This window comes from Mus musculus, chromosome X (assembly GCF_000001635.26).
Source record: "Mus musculus strain C57BL/6J chromosome X, GRCm38.p6 C57BL/6J".
NCBI lineage: Eukaryota > Metazoa > Chordata > Mammalia > Rodentia > Muridae > Mus > Mus musculus.
The window spans coordinates 70,119,518-70,139,103 of NC_000086.7; the positions used below are offsets into that span (position 1 = coordinate 70,119,518).

Here is a 19,586-nt window from a genome sequence, read left to right on the forward strand (position 1 = left end):
TTTTTATTTATTTCCACTAATTTTTTTGCTTATGATTTCTTTAAGAGAATTATTCACTTCATTCTGTAGGGACCTCTACTGTCTTGTTCTTTTGTTTCAGTTATGTTGGAATATTTGGGTTTGCTGTGGGCTCTGAAGGTGTCTCCTTCAGACCTCACTGTCACTGTGCTTTTTGTTTTTGTTGTTGTTGTTGTTTTGTTTTTGTTTTTTGTTGTTGTTGTTTATTAGGTATTTTCCTCATTTACATTTCCAATGCTATCCCAAAAATCCCCCATACCCACCCCCCCTACCCACCCACTCCCACTTTTTGGCCCTGGCGTTCCCCTGTACTGGGGCATATAAAGTTTGCAAGTCCAATGGGCCTCTCTTTCCAGTGATGGCCGACTAGGCCATCTTTTGATACATATGCAGCTAGAGTCAAGAGCTCCGGGGTACTGGTTAGTTCATAATGTTGTTGCACCTATAGGGTTGAAGATCCCTTTAGCTCCTTGGGTACTGTAATATTAAACTACAAAGTCTAACTCTCATTATGAGTACACATTGGCAGAGTGCCATTTTCCCCTCATGTTTGCTAGGTTCATTTGTTAGGACCAATGCCACATTTTAAAAGGTCATCTTCCTAATAATCCTTTGTGTAACTTGCCAGAATATTTAGTGCTTTTATTTCTCTGGGCTTTAGCCCAGTTTTGGGGAGACGTGTGGGAATTAACCGAGAGAAGATTTTGTCTCACTGTGTTTGGTAGTCAATTCAGGCCTGAGTTAGACCCTGCAGAACATCCTGAAACACCACTTCTCCTTCATCAGGATCAGAACTAGGCATTTCTTTGATTTTATTTTATAGTCCACTTAACCTAGGGAACCTGGTACCATTCTTTTTTTTTTTCTTCCTTTTTCCAATTTTTTATTTGGTATTTTCGTCATTTACATTTCAAATGCTATACCGAAAGTCCCCTATAGCCTCCCCACACCCTGCTCCCCTACCACCCACTCCAGCTTCCTGGCCCTGGTGTTCCCCTACACTGGGGCATATAAAGTTTGCAAGACCAAAGGGCCTCTCTTCCCAATGATGGTCAACTAGGCCATCTTCTGCTACATATGCAGCTAGGGACACGAGCTCTGGGGGTACTGGTTAGTTCATATTGTTGTTCCTCCTATAGGGTTGCAGACCCTTTCAGCTCCTTGGGTACTTTCTCTAGCTCCTCCATTGGGGGCCCTATGTTCCATCCAATAGATGACTGTGAGCATCTACTTCTGTGTTTGCCAGTCACTGGCATAACCTCACGAGAGACAGCTATATCAGGGTCTTTCCAGCAAAATCTTGTTGGCGTATGCAATAGTGTCTGCGTTTGGTGGATGATTATGGGATGGATCCCTGGGTGCTGCAGTCTCTGGATGGTCCATCCTTTTGTCTCAGCTTCAAACTTTGTCTCTGTAACTCCTTCCAAGGGTGTTTTGTTCCCAATTCTAAGAAGAGGCAAAGTGTCCACACTTTGGTCTTCGTTCTTGAGTTTCATGCGTTTTGCAACTTGTATCTTGAGTATTCTAAGTTTCTGGGCTAATATCCACTTATCAGTGAGTACATATCATCTGAGTTCTTTTGTGTTTGGGTTACCTCACTCAGGATGATACCCTCCAGATCCATCCATTTGCCTAGGAATTTCATAAATTCATTGTTTTTACACTTTATCTTATGTTAGCACAGAACCTGTGCTTACTGCCATCACTACACTGGTTTTACGAAATTTTAAATAGGTGTGGCTGCATGTGTCCCTGCTACCTTGAGATCACATTTTGGGCCATCACTAAATCCTGACTGCTTTATTATGGTCCTATGCATTAAATAATGAATACATGTCTTCTTCTCAGTGGATTACAAGCTTGTCCACTACTGTGAGTACAGAGAATAGTTATTGCATCAGTGGAGAAAAAATAATGAGGGTGCAACTTCAAGGTTTTTCAACAAATTGTCCACCCCCTATGTCTGACCAGTACCCCTGACACTTCTTTCTTCTTTATGAAAATAAGAAAATATGCAGAAATGATGAGCTTTGGTTGCCTATTTTAGTGAAAAGTAGATCTGTTTAGGAAATATGAATTTTTAGTCTTTTTTTTCTCCCACCAAATTGTCTTCACAAGCAGACTGGTCTCTGGGGTAATTGACACGGAACAAGATTGCTGTGACAATTTTACCTTCTAGAGCAGGTGAAAAACAGGTACAATCTATTCTTGTTTTATACAAATGTGCTGACCTCCACCTCTGCCTTTGACCTACCCAATCACAGGAGTGATTCACTTGTCATTCATTTGTCTCTCTACTCTTGGGATTGGCAGAGAGAGGCATGCACATTTGATTGCTAGCCCAATTGCTAAAAAGGCCCCGTTCTCAAGCTGTACTTGGAGGCCTATGTACTTGATGGCTCAGTTTAATCAGTGAGCTGTAACTTTGGTGTAAGACGGAGGGAAGCTAGATACATGGTAAGCCCATCCCAGGTAAATCTGCAGCATGCTTCTGGGATATAGGGCTGGGAAAGAATGGTCAGAACGGCAGCGTTATCTCTTTTGTTAGCTGCATTGGTCTTTATGCTACAAACATTAACCCTAGTATATATGGTATATTTTCTGTGCCAGTGTGGCCAGATGTGCTATGTTTGTTTTACTCTCTGTTCTCAGTAAATCTTCTTATCTCTACACCACACCTTCACAATCTGTAACCCTTCATTTTTCTAAAAGGAAGGTCCATTCTCCTGTTTCCTTGCTACTCGGGATCTGGAAACAGCAAATTCTCCTAAGCACCTACAATATTGGCCAATATCTGAGGTGTCTGGAGCTCCAGTGACACTGAAAGCTGCTGGTAGTCTTGAATTGGGGACAGCATGCCCTTCCATGGTTTTTGTAGATCATCTTCCCTGTCCACCAGTGAAGCCTACAGAGGACATACTTTTACGTCAAGTTCACCTTTACTTCTGAGATGAAGAGACTTGATAGCTTGGCCTTCTATATCAAACTGAGATGGAATCTTTCAACATATTCTATGTATTCTATATTCTGTATTCAACAGTCAGGCTCATTATCTGAAAGAATTTTTACAGTATTGTGGGGGAAGACTTGTGCCATCATAATGTCGAGAGTGCCAAATGAAAGGCCTATAGCTTTCTAGTATTGAACAGAGTTGTCTTAGTTTGTGGGCCCAGAATCTGCACTAATCATGATCTTCCTTTGTGGAGCTGGAAGTGTTTGACCTGGATCTATAGATAATTACACAGTTGCCAGAAAACCAGAGAGGCTGCCCACAGATATTCTCCTCTCTCTGTTCCCTCAGACCCAAGCCTCCAGGCTCATCCCCAGCACTGCAACACAACACTACTTGCTGCCTTCCCTTCCCCTGCACACATGTCCAGTGGATCTCACAGAGCACCCCTTTCTAACCTCCTTCTCCATAGTCAATGCTGTATTCTATCCCCAATTCCAGCTGCAGGCAGTCCCAGCTAAACCACAGGCCACACATGCCAGCCCACAGACCTGATTTCTGCCAGTTCACCAAGAACTAATCCCTTAGTCTCCTTCCTAGCATTGCAACAGAACACCCATGGCAACCTTCTTTTTCCTTCTACTCCCATGTTCTGTGGATCCCTTATAGCCTCCTTAACCCCACTTGTTGCTTTGTTTTAGATTTCCAACTCTGTTAGGCAGCCCCTGCTCACGCAAGATCTGCTCCTTTCAGGGCAATAAGTAGACTGAAAGCAGACCTGTACCTCTCTAACTGCTCCTGAGATCCAATCCCTGCAGTCTCCTTCACAGTTCTAGAGCTGGAAAACTGCTGTGGTCTTCACTTTCTCACTGACCACACCCACAGCAGACCACAATGACCTTGTCCTCCAACCTTCCTTCCCCCAACTCATCCCAGTGTCCCAGCCTCCAACAGCAGCAGGCATTCATTGTGAACACAGCAGATGAGCAGGTTAGGAAAAATGGGCAATATGGAACAATCATCCTCTGTGAAAATCCAGAGAAGAAACAAACACCAAGAAACAAAACACCCACCCAACAAAGACAAATCCAGAAACCATCACCTAGATCTATAATTATCGCAAACCAAGATACGTAGCATTAAAAACACAGTGACTATGAACTAACCAGTACCCCGGAGCTCTTGACTCTAGCTGCATGTGTATCAAAAGATGGCCTAGTTGGCCATCACTGGAAAGAGAGGCCCATTGGACTTGCAAACTATATGCCCCAGTACAGGGGAACGCCAGGGCCAAAAAGTGGGAGTGGGTGGGTAGGGGAGTGGGGGGGTAGGGGAGTTGGGGGGAGGGTATGGGGGACTTTTGAGATAGCATTGGAAATGTAAATGAGGAAAATACCTAATTAAAAAAAAGAAATGTATTTTAGAGTTGAGGCTAGTTTCTATGTGTGCATACACCTATTTGAACTTTAAGTATTTTAAACAAAAACCTAAATAAATGTATCTGAGTCTGGACTGAAGTGAATTCAGCTTACACTCAGGACTTCAAGCAATAACACAGAGTATTCCATTATTCAGTGCAAAACAGTCACGATACTATTTCTCAACAAAGGCAAGAAAGAAGAGGTGGAGAGTTTACACAGGCACAACACAGGGTCAAGATCTTGGAGGTATGTAAGAACAGTAAATGTTTAATCTTTTTTGAAAACCAACATTATTCTGATGGATGGTGAATAAGAAAGAAATGAGACTACAGAAATAGGCAGCAAATTGGCAGCAAAACCATGCACATTTGAGTTATCATCTCAGCAAGGAAAAGTTATTGAAAGGTTTCATTCAGTCAGCGCAGTGCATAGCTAGATTTCCATTCTAGAAACAACCCTCCAACTGTTTCTAGAGGGTGAATTTAGAAATCAGAGATGGTGAACATACAACAATGGGAGAAATAATTCAGGCAAGATGTGGTGCTGTGCTGAACTTAGGATTATTAGAAAATATATACATTCTAGAGGTATTTTAAGAGCTATATGTCACAGCAAATGCCTTCTGTATAACAATAACTTTCTGTATCTGCATTCACCCAGATGTTTCCAGAGGGGGAAGTAATCTCAGATGTGAGTAAGGAAATTGCTGCTAACAAGAGTCCCAAGAAGGCAAAAGCTAGCAGCAGGACCTGAAAGAGCAAGCCATCCTTGGTGACAGGGAAGCTGTAACTGACTACCCACTGAGGCTCAGGATATTATTAGAAGAAAGCTTGAAGCAGTCAAGAACTACTTAAAGAATAAATACTTCCTGCGGGCTAAGGGATAGGACCTAACCTAGAAATGCCATGAGGTGTTTCTAGTTGTCTAGTCCTGTCAATATAATCTTGGGAAATAGGAGAAGACACAAGTCGGAAATTCATGGGTAGCAGTAGATTCCATTGCAGGCGACAACAGGAGTACAATTATGTCATTATATATGAATCGAAAATCCTGGCAGGGATAAGTTGAGAGACTGTTGCACAGTGAGGAAAAAGAGAAGCAAAATTAAGCCATGTCATGAATGCTATGTTCTTTTGAATCAGGTTCCCTACAGCCCACGATCTACATATTATTATGCCATACCTATAAACAAACTGAGATTGGTAAACCTCCTGTAGCCAAAGGGTCAAATGCAGCAAATGGTAAATGTACTCTTTAAAAAATCTTATTCTCCAAATGCCTCCTTGAAAATACCAACTCAATTGAAAAAGAAAACGCTGTCAACTCTGATATATTGGGAAGACAATTCAAGCAGCTGCTATTTGTATTTTATTTTTAGACATATTTATTTTTCTTTCAGACTGATAACAATTCTATAATATTATTCCTTCTTCTAGGTCAAACAACATCTGTTGTATAAAAAAGAAAATGAACTAATTCCCATTGTCAAGTTTACAACTTCCATTTTTACTGTGCTGCAGCAGCACTGCAGTTATTTTACTTCCTGTCAGAAGACATCATTATTGTCAATGCTGTCAATAGCCCATGGATTTAGGGTTATTAAAGCATACTATAGTACACCATTGAGGCTTTTAGTGTCAATAATCATTGGCTCTGATATAACAAACTGCAATAGCTCCAAATGAAGAGTTTCTGTTTATTATTAATATGGTACCCTGACAATGCAAAGGGATAACTTCAGAAAGTTTTGTCTCACCACATTTGTGTTTGTTTCTGACTTAGAATCTGTAATACAAAGTGTGGCTAAAGACCCTTCTGCAGCTTGTTTATAGTGATGAACAAGAGATCCTACTTCAAAAAGAGATTGAGAAAGTTTTCGACTAATTAAGTGCTTACTATAGCTTAGAAGTTTCCACATCTACCCTAGATATTTATTTATTTATTTATTTATTTATTTATTTATTTATTTGTATGTATGTATGTATGCATGTATTATATACACTGTTGCTCTCTTCAGACACACCAGAACACATCTGTTTCCATTACAGATTGTTGTGAGCCACCATGTGGTTGCTGGGAATTGAATTCAAGACCCCTGGAAGAGCAGTCAGTGCTCTTAACCACTGAGCCATCTCTCCAGCCCCTACCCTAGCTCTTTTAGTTTGATATACATGCTGTTTATTCTTCTCTGAAAGGCTCTTCTCCCTACGCTTCCATACTTGCTTCCCAATACCAACACATACTTGATGTATGAACTCTATTGTCATTGTCATCCTTTTAAGCATGTTATCACTTTAGTCAAGCACCTGAAGCAAGTACTTTATAAAGAGAAAGTAGTTTGTTTAGCTTATACCTTGGGGGACCCCAGTTCAAATTGTGTTGTACAGGCTCTGTAGTGAAGGCCACTCCTTGATTATATCACCTCGAGTACATATGTATGGTGTGAGCACATGTATATGTACAAACAAGTGAGTTGTAGCATAATAAAAAGAAACATAGGATGAATCCAGGCTTGCTGTTTATATAGAACTCTTCTCCAAAAAAAAAAAAAAAAAAAAAAAAAAACAACAACAACAAAACAGACTGAGAAGGTTATATACTTAGGAATAGGAATATATTTGCATGCAATAACAATTAGTGAAAAAGAGGTAATTAATTCGAAGGAGAGTGGGGAGGGGTATATCGGGGATGTAGAGAGAGGAGAGAGAAGAGAGGAATGTTGCCATTATAATCTCAAAAATAAAAAAAAAATAAAAAATAAAATAAAATAAATGTGAAAAATATTCAGTGAGTGTCTTAGTCAAGGTTTCTATTCTTGCACAAAACAGCATGGCCAAGAAGCAAATTTGGGAGGAAAGGGTTTATTCAGCTTACACTTCCACATTGCTGTTCATCACCAAAGAAAGTCAGGACTGGAACTCAAGCAGGTCATGAAGCAGGAGTTGATGCAGAGGCCATGGAGGGATGTTACTCATTGGCTTGCTTTCCCTGGATTGCTCAGCTTGCTTTCTTATAGAAACCAAGACTACCAGCCCAGGAATGGCACCACCCATAATGGGCCCTCCTCCCTTGATCACTAATTGAGAAAATGCCTCAGAACTGGATCTTATGGAGGCATTTCCTCAACTGAAGCTCCTTTCTCTGTGATAACTTCAGCTTGTGTCAAGTTGACACACAAAACCATCCAGTACAGTGAGTTGTCCCAGATCAAACAAAAGGACTTATAAAAGTTAGCTCAATTCACACCTCCCATTAACTTATACTTCTTAAAGGTTGTACTATTTTCCAAAATCACCCTGGTTATCAAGCCTCCAACACATGTGCTTTTGGGGAGGCAGAAACCATAGCACCATCCATAAAATCCCTTCATCTACAGAACAGGCCACATCATTTTCATATCATGTGCTTTTGTGTCTTACTGATTTCCAGAGCTGAAATTTTCTTTACATTTGTACAATCATTTACTTACTGGTTATCTCTCACCATACCAGCATTCTTATACATGAGCAAGCAACCATGCCTGATTTACCATTGCCACATCTCTGGCACTAAACAACAATCTTGGAATACTATAAACATTCAGCAATTACTACCACATGCTACAGTCTTCCATAGCTTGCACAGTCTCTAAAGAAGATTAAACAGCTTAGAGAGTAATCCAAGACTTCCTATTCAGGCTTAGAAGTGGCACAATGTCACTTTTGCTCACATTTAACCAGCTGGAAACAAGCCATATGACAACAATGGGGGAGGGTCAGAAGTGTAGTCTTACTGTGAGCATAGGTAGAGAAAATAGGATAAATGAATAGCTAGTCTACCTTGTCTACACTCTGTTCTACAGGTTACCATCTTCAGGATATTGGAGAAATGTGGCAAAAACAAATTAGCTCTTCTACTATGGTATAACAGTGAAGGCTCCATTTACCTGAAAAATTCATAATTTCATTTTTCTTTACATCTGAATAATATTCAATTGTGTGTGTGCATACCACATTTTCATTACCCACTTAGCAGTTGAAGGATTTTTTAGGCTATTTCCATTTCCTAGCTATTATGAAGTAAACATGGCTGAGTATTATGTACTTGTAAGTAGGAGGTACATGCCAAAGAATGCTCTCCCTGGGTCATATTGTAGATTCGTTTAAGCTTTTTGAGAATTCTCCATATTGATTTTTGAGAGTGGTTGCAATTCCACAGTGAATGGAGATTCCCTTTTCCCTGCATCCTTGCCACCATTCACTGTCAGTTGTTTGTCATTTCAAATTATTATTATCATTATTATCATCATCATCATTAGCTATTCTGACTCGTGTAAGAAAATCTCAAAGTAGTTTTTATTTGTATTTGCCTAATTTCTAAGGGTATTGAACAATGTTTTAAGATAGTTCTTAGCATTCTTTTCTTATTTTGAGAACTCTGTTAAGATTAAATCTATTTCCAATTGAGTCATTTGTTATCTTGAATATTTTACCAAGTAAGGTAACCCAGACCCAGAAAGACTAATTATTCCATGTTCTCTCTTATTTGTAGACTTTAGGACTAAAGTTTTTGCTGTGATTATATAACCTGAAGTAACTGCAGAAACCATGGAAATAAAAAAAGAACCATGGTGAGGAGGAGAAGGGAAAGGGATCCACATCACAGGACACCAGGACACAAGTACCATGAAGAAGAAAATGGGAAAAGGGAAGGGTAACTTGGAGGAGGGAAAAAGGATAGATAGATAAGACTAAGGATGTTTGGAAAAGCCAGAAAAACATATTCTAGTTTGCTCAAAATATTATACACATACACTATATATGTATGCATATATATATATAGGTAATTTGTTTATATATGCATATATGTAATTTGTGTATATGTGTGTGTATATGTGTATATATATATTTCAGTGCCCAGCATGGAAAATAGGCATGAGAAAACTTTCTTCAAGTTGTTGGTCAGAAGAGTTCAATGAGCTCCCATAGTTACCTCCCAGAATTTGAAGGTAAGATCCTATTATTGAAGATACCATATACTTTGGACATAGGGCTTGAAGAAATCAAACCAGATCTGACCTAGAAGCATTTTTTTTTTTTGATGAATAGCTTCCCTAGTGTTAGAAAGTGCTATGCAAGCTGTCAATAAACAAAATCAATCAATAGTCCTAACCAGCTATTGAGCCTGAGCCACAACAATGACTGCCATAGCAAGATATCCCTGAGGGTAAAATAGTGGCACTTCTATCTTTCAGATAACTAACAGCTAAGTAATTGGACTTAAGGCCTGTGGGGAGCCGCCCTCACATTCGCCGTTGCAAGATGGCGCTGACATCCTGTGTTCTAAGTGGTAAACAAATAATCTGCGCATGTGCCAAGGGTAGTTCTTCACTCCATGTGCTCTGCCTTCCCCGTGATGACAACTCGGCCGATGGGCTGCAGCCAATCAGGGAGTAATACGTCCTAGGCGGAGAATAATTCTCCTTAAAAAGGGACGGGGTTTCGCCATTCTCTCCTTTTGCTCTCTTGCTCTCTTGCGCTCTTGCGCTCTGGCTCCTAAAGATGTAAGCAATAAAGCTCTTGCGCTCTTGCGCTCTTGCGCTCTTGCACTCTTGCTCCTGAAGATGTAAGCAATAAAGTTTTGCCGCAGAAGATTCCGGTTTGCTGCGTTCTTCCTGGCCGGTCGCGAGAACGCGTGTAAGAAAGGCCAATTCAATGGAAGGGAATTTATGCCCCAGTATACCCTTGGTGGGTGAGTCACAGACCCTAGAGAAGAACCTATGACTGACACTCTCCTAAAGAACTATAATTCTAACTGCATTATAAATATTTATCCTTATAATCATAGATAAATATAGCTCTCATCCATCATAACAGAAGCTCCCTTTTGCAGCAAACAAAGACTATCACAAAAATCTACAACTACTCAAAATACAGAGAATAACTGACCACAGGGGTTTCAGCCCCATTTGATACATCTATAACACAATAAAAGCTCAGAGATCTTTGGGGAAGAAAAAAAAAAAGTAAGAACCATAAGACTAGGGTGTCTGCAGTGAGTTAGATGATGGGGCAGGGCTGTGCTCATGAAATCTCACAAATATAATTGCCTAAATAAAACCTACACAATAACAACAACATTTGGCATTCCAATGTGGGTGGGGAATTAATGGCTTCTGAGAGGGGGACAACTGGTCTTTTCTAGGGCTGAAGCTCCTGGATAGGTTATCCAATCTCAAGTGGTCAGACCTAAGTACATAGAACAACAGTAAATGGACTCAGTGGGTTGCACTTAAATGTATATGAGTAACTACAATAATTAAAGAAGAGGTCATAAATTTGAGAGGAAATTGGACTTTCATGGGAGCACCTGGAGGGGAGAGAGACAGATATGAAAATACAATGGAGTACTCACATAAATTCCATACTAAGGATTTTTTTAAAGTCATAGGGAAATTACATTACCTAAAATTATATATATATTCAGTTTAATAATGTTTTTCCACTTGGAAAACAATGCTCTCCTTATAAACCATAGGCTATCTAACAAAACCCTAGTACCAGACATGAGAAACCACCTTTTGAGTTGTTGATCAGGAGAGTCCAAGAGATCTGCAAAACAAAATAATGTTTTGGTGTTGCCTTTGGCTGTTCCCCTGAAGGTGAAAGTGGTGCCTGTTGCTGTAGACACCAGGCATTTTGGATGCAAAACTAAGATGATCCAAGCCGGAAACAACCTGAAAGTCTGGTGAGGATTAGTTTTCATGGTCCTAGAAGGTTCTATGGAAGCAGCCAAAGTAGGGAAGCAATCAATAGTCTATCCTATGTATCTCAATGACCAGCATGGTAAGATATCTTCACATTCGTAGTAATCAATAGCTGCTTAATTGGACTTAAGGCCAAGAAGAGGGAAATGATGCCTGGTCCTGGAAACCTACCCAGCTATCTAGGGGTTGTGAGGTCATGGCTCTTAGAGGAGAGCCCACTATCACCACTTTACTAAACTAAAGCACAACTCATAACTGTTTTCAAAATACTTACACTTATGCCCACAGATAAGTATAGCTCTCACTCCTCACCAAAATCTTCTCTTTGCAACAGTCTGACAATTCCAGAACATTAGAATTTATCAAAAAAAATCAATGAACTATGGATTATAGGATGCCTGGCTCCCATGAACACATCTATATCACAAACCCTATATCTAAGACTCAGGAACATTGTGCAAGAGATTGAGGACTGTAAGACAGAGGACCAGAGAAACTGCTGTGAGATTTCCTAGAAATGATAGGTAAGTCTCATCCTTAATTTAATAATAATATGACTGCCTTAAAAAAGAACTGAACAATGACAATACCAATGTGGAAGGGGGAAATCTCATGGTGTCCCACCTATAGACAAAGAAGCAACTAAGGAATGCTGAGAGCTGGAAAAATTAGTCCTCCCCAGGGTTGAGCCTCTCAATTGGTTATCCAATATCAAATGTTCAGCTCTGAAATCCAATAATTACAAGCAACACTATAAGGATTTATAAATTTCTGTGTGAAGGGTGTGTGTGTGTAAAACAATAACAATTAAAGGAAAAGAGGCCATGAATTTCGGGGAAATACACGAGAAGGGATAGAGCAAAGAAAGAAAGAGAAACGAAATAATTATATTTTTTTTATTGAGGATTTTTTTCATACAATGTATTTTGGTCTTGAACCCTTCCCTGGCTTGCTCCAAGTCCATGATATTTTTGAGGACTTTTTGTTTTATTTTGCTTTGTTTAAGCAGGGTTTTTTTCTTTTGTTTTATTGCTGTTTTGCTTGTTCATTTTGTTTTGTTTTTTTTTTTTTGCTTTTGTATGTTTTTATGCATGTTTCTTATAATTATATTTTAATTAAAAATAAAAATGAATTTTAAACTAAGAGCAGGTAGGCAGGGGGTCAGAACTAAACTAATAAATACATCCCAAAATACCTTACTCTCCATCTCTATTCCCTTACCTTCCATCACCTGTCCTTACTCCGATTGAAGGCAAAGATCTTTAACTATTTTGTCTTGACTGGATTTTTCCTTTGGTATGTATCTAGAGAGAGGAAGAACATACTTCAGTTCAGGTTCCCTTATATAATAAATCCTTTGATAGAGTGCCATTACTTATCATAGATTTCAAAGTTTATCATGACTTAGTTCTTAATACTTTCTGAAAGCAAGCAACTGATCTGCTCTGAAAGGTGACTTTTTAAAAATATTCTACATTGAGTTTCAAAATACATCTATAAATGTTTTAAAGTTAAACTCCTTCCCCAGAAAGTTCTAAATACAATTATTAGTCCATGATCATACCTGTCTTTAGTCAACAGTTTAGATGCTTCTTGACATAAGCCTGCCACCACTAAGAATTAGTGTTTTAAAAGGACTCTACTTACTTTATATGGCTCACAATTTTCTACTTGTAGGTGTATTGTAATAAGAAACCAGAAATCTCCACACAGGTGAGTGTAAAATATCCATGGGCTTTTTCCCTCTAAATTCTCAATGTATAGATGATCAAGAAAACCAAATCTATAGTTTTGAAAAATATGATAGATGTTACACAAAGCAATCTTATCTTTATGATTATATAGACAATATTTTCTAATATTTGTGTAGATTGGAGTTCTAAACAATATACACATATACATTTTACTTGATGACTCTTATCTCTCCTTATTCCTATTTCCTCTTTAGATAACTGTAAAATAGACATGCCTTTGATGTATATATATATATATATATATATATATATATATATATATACATATATATGTATATATACACACATATATATAACTACCTATGCATATATATGTACGTGTGTGTGTTATGCTGAAAGGGGGATAGATACATTTAAAAAGATACATGAATATCTCCAATAATCATATAATAAAAATTGTATTACAAATGAAGAAATCTACTAGAAAGAGGCCAGCATAGATGGCTCTTATCACCTAGGGCCATGCCTTAGAGGTAAGACTGCCATGTCAAAGTGCCATTGACTGAGAGGTTCAGACAACAGATACTCATTTTTCCTCCCACATTTCAAAACTAAAAATCTTAAAATTAGTTTTTCTGAGATATCTCTCCTTGAACTAGACTTGGCATATTCTCCCTGCATCCACACATTTTTTTTTCCTGTGTGCACTTTTTTGGGGCAAATCTTTTCTTAGAAGGGTACCAGAAGATTGGATTAAAGCCTGCTTTTAGGAGTTCATTTTACCTTTTCAAAGGCACCATATCCAAATAGTCACAATATGAAATACAGATGGTCAAAAATTTAGCATGTGAAATGAGCAGTATCCATGATTCAGCCCAGAACAGATCTCCAAGGATAATCTAAAGAGCAGAGAAGTCACAGTACTGCAAAGAAGAAAAATTCCCTACATTCCTGTGTGAATGTACCACAGGAAACAAATGGCCCTTTCCTCAATACACACACACACACACACACACACACACACACACACACACACAAAGAGAGAGAGAAAGAGAGAGAGAGAGAGAGAGAGAGAGAGAGAGAGAGAGAGAGAGAGAGAGAGTAAGTTTGGCAGGTACGAATTCAGAGAATTTTAATTTAAAGGATTTTGTATCTGCCTAGTAACTCTGAGTTTTGTGGCACTGTTTTGGAGTTGGCTTTCCACTGGCTGCTCCATTTCTCAAGCAATAAATGGGATTTGAATTGTAATAATTTGGCTTCTTGCTGTCATTCAGGTTGCCTTGACGTGCTTGTCACGCTTTGGAGGGAAATCACAATTACATACACTTTTGGTGATGAACCTGCCACCCTTCTATTTGTTTCGTGATAAATATGGCCTTTCCCTCAAATTCCATTCAAATGCCAGTCTGTGATCGATTCTGGTGCCTGTCTTGTCCCTGTGTTCTATGACAGCCCTGCCTGCATAGAGGGCCTTGCCCCTTCAGAGAGATGTGTTCAGAACTTAGTCTCCTCACTCCTCCCCCAGCCAGCACTCGGCAGCTGCAGAGCAGAAATGGATTTGGGGAATGCCAATGTGACAATTACACAGGTACCCAGGAGGACCTGAGGCTCTGGTTTCAGCAGCTTGGCAGCTACAGGGAAATTAAGTGCAAGCTGTTTAGAGAATATTTCTCCTTAGGACATGATGAAATCTCCGAGGTGGGTGCATGGACAATGCCTGCCCGCCCCACTCCTGCCAGCTTCCAAAAGAAAGAAAGAGAAAAGCTGCAGCTTACTATTTGATATTTAGAATTAATTAGAGCCCCCAAATCCCACACCAACCTGCAGGCTTCTTAATGAGGCCAACGTTATTCATCTACTTTAGGGATCATTACAGTGCCTCATGATGCCCTGTGGGTTTCAAAGCACTGCTGCATGCTGCTGTTTCACCCGGGTAGGTGGTCAAGAAAGAAGTCAATCTTCCCAATTTCTAGATGAGTTTTCTGGGACATTGAACTACTTTATCAAGGTCATACAACCAATAAGCAGTGGAAACTGGATTTGAATTCAGATAGTCTAACACCAGGCAAAGCCCATGTAGTTAAACTGCTATTTTAAACTGTCCCTCCCTAAAGAGACATGGCTGATTTCATATCAGGGAGGATTCAGGAAAAAAAATTAAAGAAAAATTGAATTGTAGATGAATGACAAGTAATAGCTAGGTGTAAGTATATCCCACAATTATGCTGCTTCTAATTCTTAGAGAATTGATTTTACATTTACTCAGAACTTAAAGTGGATATTTCATTTATTTACAAACTAAATCAGTCAAGGCTATATGCATCACTGTCCTAATAAGGCTGGTTAACTCCCTGAACCTCTGGCTATTTCTACTCAAGCCCTCTGCTCATCTGTTTGTCACAACTTTCTTACATGTGCACATACTTAAAGAGAGCCTTTACTTCTTGACTTTTGCCTGTTTGATCTGCCACCGACTCTTAAAGCAGCAGAGTGAGATTATGCTGCCCCGTCGTGTCTTTGCTCCCCACTCCTCAACCAACTACTTTGATCCAGATACCTATTATCTCTCACTCAGATCATAACTATAACTCTGGCACAGTCGACAATTAACATATTTTCCCAACAAAATATAGGTGATTCTATTTTTAAAACGAACAAAACAAAGCAAACAAACAAAAAAACTTTCAAAGACCCTCTAAGCGTGTCACTGTTCTCTTCATGTTTTTTTGGATGGCAGTAGTACCTACTTGTACAACCAATTACCATTGTGTTAACACATGTAAGTGTGGAAAGGTAAGTGTGGACTCTATGCCTTAACCGTACTAGGGATCCCAGGTTCCTGGGATATACTCGCACTTGTTTATAGCACGCTATTGTCCTGGAAGCTTGCTTCACTAACTATCCCTAAGAAAATTATGTGTGCTCTCCTTGCTTACGGTCATTTAAGCATTTTGCCTTTGCCTCAAAATCTAACCATTGCCTTATCTAACCCTGTGTTTTGGTGCATGCCACAGTATTCTTCTTCTTCTATTCTGTATTCTGTTCTTGCTATTTGGGCTCATATCTGAGAATCTTTTCCCATTTCTTACATTCCTAGGAAGAAGAGGTGTTTCTGTGCCCTCTGTTTCCTCTGTAAATGGCTTATCAAAACATTTGGCACATAATAGGTGTTCCATGGAAATGTTTGGATACAAGTGAATCATGAAACATCTTCAAAAACATCTCATCTATGACCATACTAGGTCAAGCCACGAGAATGAATGGACCAGTAGTTAACTTTTGAATCTCAAAACAAACTGTGAAACAGAGTACTCCAAAAGTAGAATAAAGTAACATCACCCTGAAGCCCATTTCAGCATGCCATGTTTCTGTGAAAGGATAACACATCCAACTTCAGAATGTTTTAAAGAGTCAATAAAGATTTGAGAATGTTGACTAGAATCCAAAGTAAACAGGGGTGGGGGAATACACTCTATCACATTTAGTAAAATAACCTTCAAGGACATCATTTTACATCTACATCTCTAACTTTCAGGTAATGAGTTCTCCAACCTCTTCCTTCTAAATCCAGAAAGAAGCCCCCAGTCACCTTTCATGATGCCCAATCTTCAATTTTGTCCTGTCCTGGTGTGGCATTTAATTTTTGAAGACTGTTATCTCTCTCTCTCTCTCTCTCTCTCTCTCTCTCTCTCTCTCTCTCTCTCTCTGTGTGTGTGTGTGTGGGGGGGGGGGGGATCCTATTTGCAGAAATAGATGGAGGTTCTCAACTACAGGTACAATACCATGTCTGCCTGCCTACCTGCCTGTTGCTATGCACCTTGCTACGATCATCATGAATTCAGCCTCTGAATGTGAACCCCTTCCCTCATTAAACTCTTTCTTCTGTAAGTTACCTTTGTCATAGTGTCTCTTCAGAACAATAGAAACATAACTAAGACAATCTCCCTTTACTACATAAGATTTTTAAGGAGATTAAAAATAATTAAGGTTGTGTTCTCGTAAACAAATCATTTTGGAATATGGAGAGAGGTTCTGGCAGGAGAAAAGGGAGAAAAATCTGAACAGGGAGCTAGAAAACCATATTTATCATCTACCTTTGAAGATGCCTTTTTTCCTCAGACCTTCTCATGCCTTATAGCAAAGAATATACAAATTGGCCTCCAAGGCGGTTCCCAATGCAATCTTTGAATAGGAATGCCTTTTTATATCCCGCCCTCATATACTTGGGCAGGTCTCTAATAACCATTTGACATGGTCCTTGTCAGTAAGGTCTTGAGATGGCTGCAACTCCAGCTACTGTCATGACTACAAGTTTTTGAAAGCATTGAACTAGAAGGCCCCAGATAGTCTGTATCCATCTGACTGCTCTATACAAACTGTAAGATAAGCCACTAAGTTTGGAGGTGAATTTTTTATGCAGTAGTGGATAACTAATACACAGCTAAAGCTTCCTCATTTCTTTTTAACAGACATATGATGCAGCTAGTTTGCAGATTCAGTTAGTCTATGTCAAAGATGAGGGCTGAAAGCACACTCATTATACTTAATATCCAAATGTCATTTTCTAATGTTGCAGTCAAAATGATAGAGCCAGTCATCCCCAGAGACAGTTGTGGGGTTTTATAGCTTTTGAAAATCCTGCTTCATGAATCCCAGAGCCATATGCAAATGTGAAACTGAACCTTTGATAAGCCACTTGATTTCCGTTTTAGTTAATGAACTGAAAATACACCATTTTACACTAAGATTAAATTGCTAAAATGTTTCACTTTGGTCCCTAGTTAGTTGTAATTAAAAATAGAAATGTAAGAACATGGCAAGTTACTCACTCTCTTTTAGCATCCTGAAGTAAAGAAGAGGAAACTTGTTGCCCTAAGCAATCTCTACACGAAAATCGAAGGGTGAGAAGGCTAGTCTTCAAGATCTAACCTGAATAGTCAATGATGTGTCATATGCCTCTGTCTCCACCAGCAGGATGCATACAAAAATATCACCTGTGCTTGCTAAGGAGGAACGAGGAAGGATGAGAACCCCTAGTTCACTATCTGCACAACTCTGTCCTTCTCAGCTTGGAGCCTACAAACACCCAGAAGGAAATGAGTGCCTTTTGAGAGGTATGGGAAATTCCTTACAAATACTAAAGTCACAAACGTGTACAAAATGTATGTGTATTTGTGTATGAGTTTATGTAAAAGATGCTATGTAAAAGTATTGATACATGTGAGAAAAAGAATCTGTGAATGTATGTTGTGTTTTCTTGTTCATGTATGTGTAAATGAGAGTATGCATATGAGTGAGAAAGAATTGTGGGAAAAGTATATATATATGAAGGTATATATATGTGTGTGTGTGTATTTGTATGTACATGTGAATATGAGGGCATGGATGATGTCATACTTTTTATGTATGAATGAGAAGTATGTATGCATACATTTATATAGGTATTTGTGCTAGAGTGGAATGGGTGTGTGCAAGTATATTACTTGAGTATATAGATAAGGGAAGTATTTATATGCATTTATGTTGATCCTGATTAATGGAAATAAATTTCTGTTGTGAATATTGTGGGATGTTCAACTTAATTGTGTGAGTATATGGCTAAAATAGTCTAAAACTGCGTGTATGTTGTTAGAAAGTAAGGCTATGATATAAAATATACATATATGTGTTTGAGAGTTGCTGTAAAGGGCTACATATGTTTGTGTGTGTGTTGAATACAATATATGAGTTATATACATATACATATATGATTGTAGTAGTAAATGCATGTTTGAGAGTGTATGAGTAATAGTCAATGTATGGTGTATGCTTGTGTGTATATGGGTAAATGATCATAAATATACATATATGTGTAAGTCAGCATATTAATGAGATGTTTCTGTGTGGAAAACTGTAAACAATTGAGTGCATAGGATGGTGATATTGTACATGTTTATATGCATGCTATTATGGCAGAAAGAAATAGGTGTATGTATATATTTTATATGTATATGCTTTCTTGTAACTTTTTGGGTGAGCTGATATACATGAGCATGGCATGAAGGAAGAGATTTTACATTTCCACGAGTACATTCATTTTTGTGTGTATGTGTGTGTGTGTGTGTGTGTGTGTGTGTGTGTATTTGCTATATATAAAGTGATCATATATATGTTACTGTATAAGCTCATATATAATAATGAATGAAATTTGATCCCTGAGTTAAACTAATCAGTGACTTTTTTAATTAGAAAAAATTCCATTTAATGGAATATGTGCATATTTTTCTGAATTTCCTAAACAATGTACTACAGTTACTATTAACTAAGCACATAGATTGTATTAAGTGTGATAAGTGATCTGGAGAAGATATAAAATATAGAGGGGTGGTATCTGCATATGTTTTTCACAAATATTGTGCCATTTTATTTAAAAGATTTGGACATCTGCAGATATTAATATCTGAGAAGTTTTGAAAACAATCCCCAATGGTTACCTGTGAACAACTGTACTTATGTCATAGTGGTGTGATATAAGACTTTTAGAGAGCATATCTCACACTGTATTTGTGAACATGCCCAGAACAGAGCTTTGTACCTAATAAACCTGCCCAATAAATGTCAGTTGTCACACATATATTGTCTTGATAATGATTATCATCAGCACATTCTCAAAGGAGCCCATTGAGCTGATGGCAATTGTATTTATGAACCCCTTCTAGGCAAAAAAGGAACTGCTGGAGATGAAACTGTGAAACATGTTGCCTGGTTGTTTCTGCTTC

The 19,586-nt window shown here is 38.6% G+C and overlaps 1 long non-coding RNA gene across 1 annotated transcript in view; it reads right to left on the reverse strand.

Annotated features, from left to right (window-relative positions):
• Positions 1 to 19,586, reverse strand: part of 1700111N16Rik (RIKEN cDNA 1700111N16 gene) — a 214,329-nt gene that overhangs the window by 190,258 nt on the left and 4,485 nt on the right. Inside the window, exon 2 of the long non-coding RNA NR_033213.2 lies at positions 12,356 to 12,438. This is a non-coding gene — a long non-coding RNA (RIKEN cDNA 1700111N16 gene). The remainder of the gene's footprint in view (positions 1 to 12,355; positions 12,439 to 19,586) is intronic.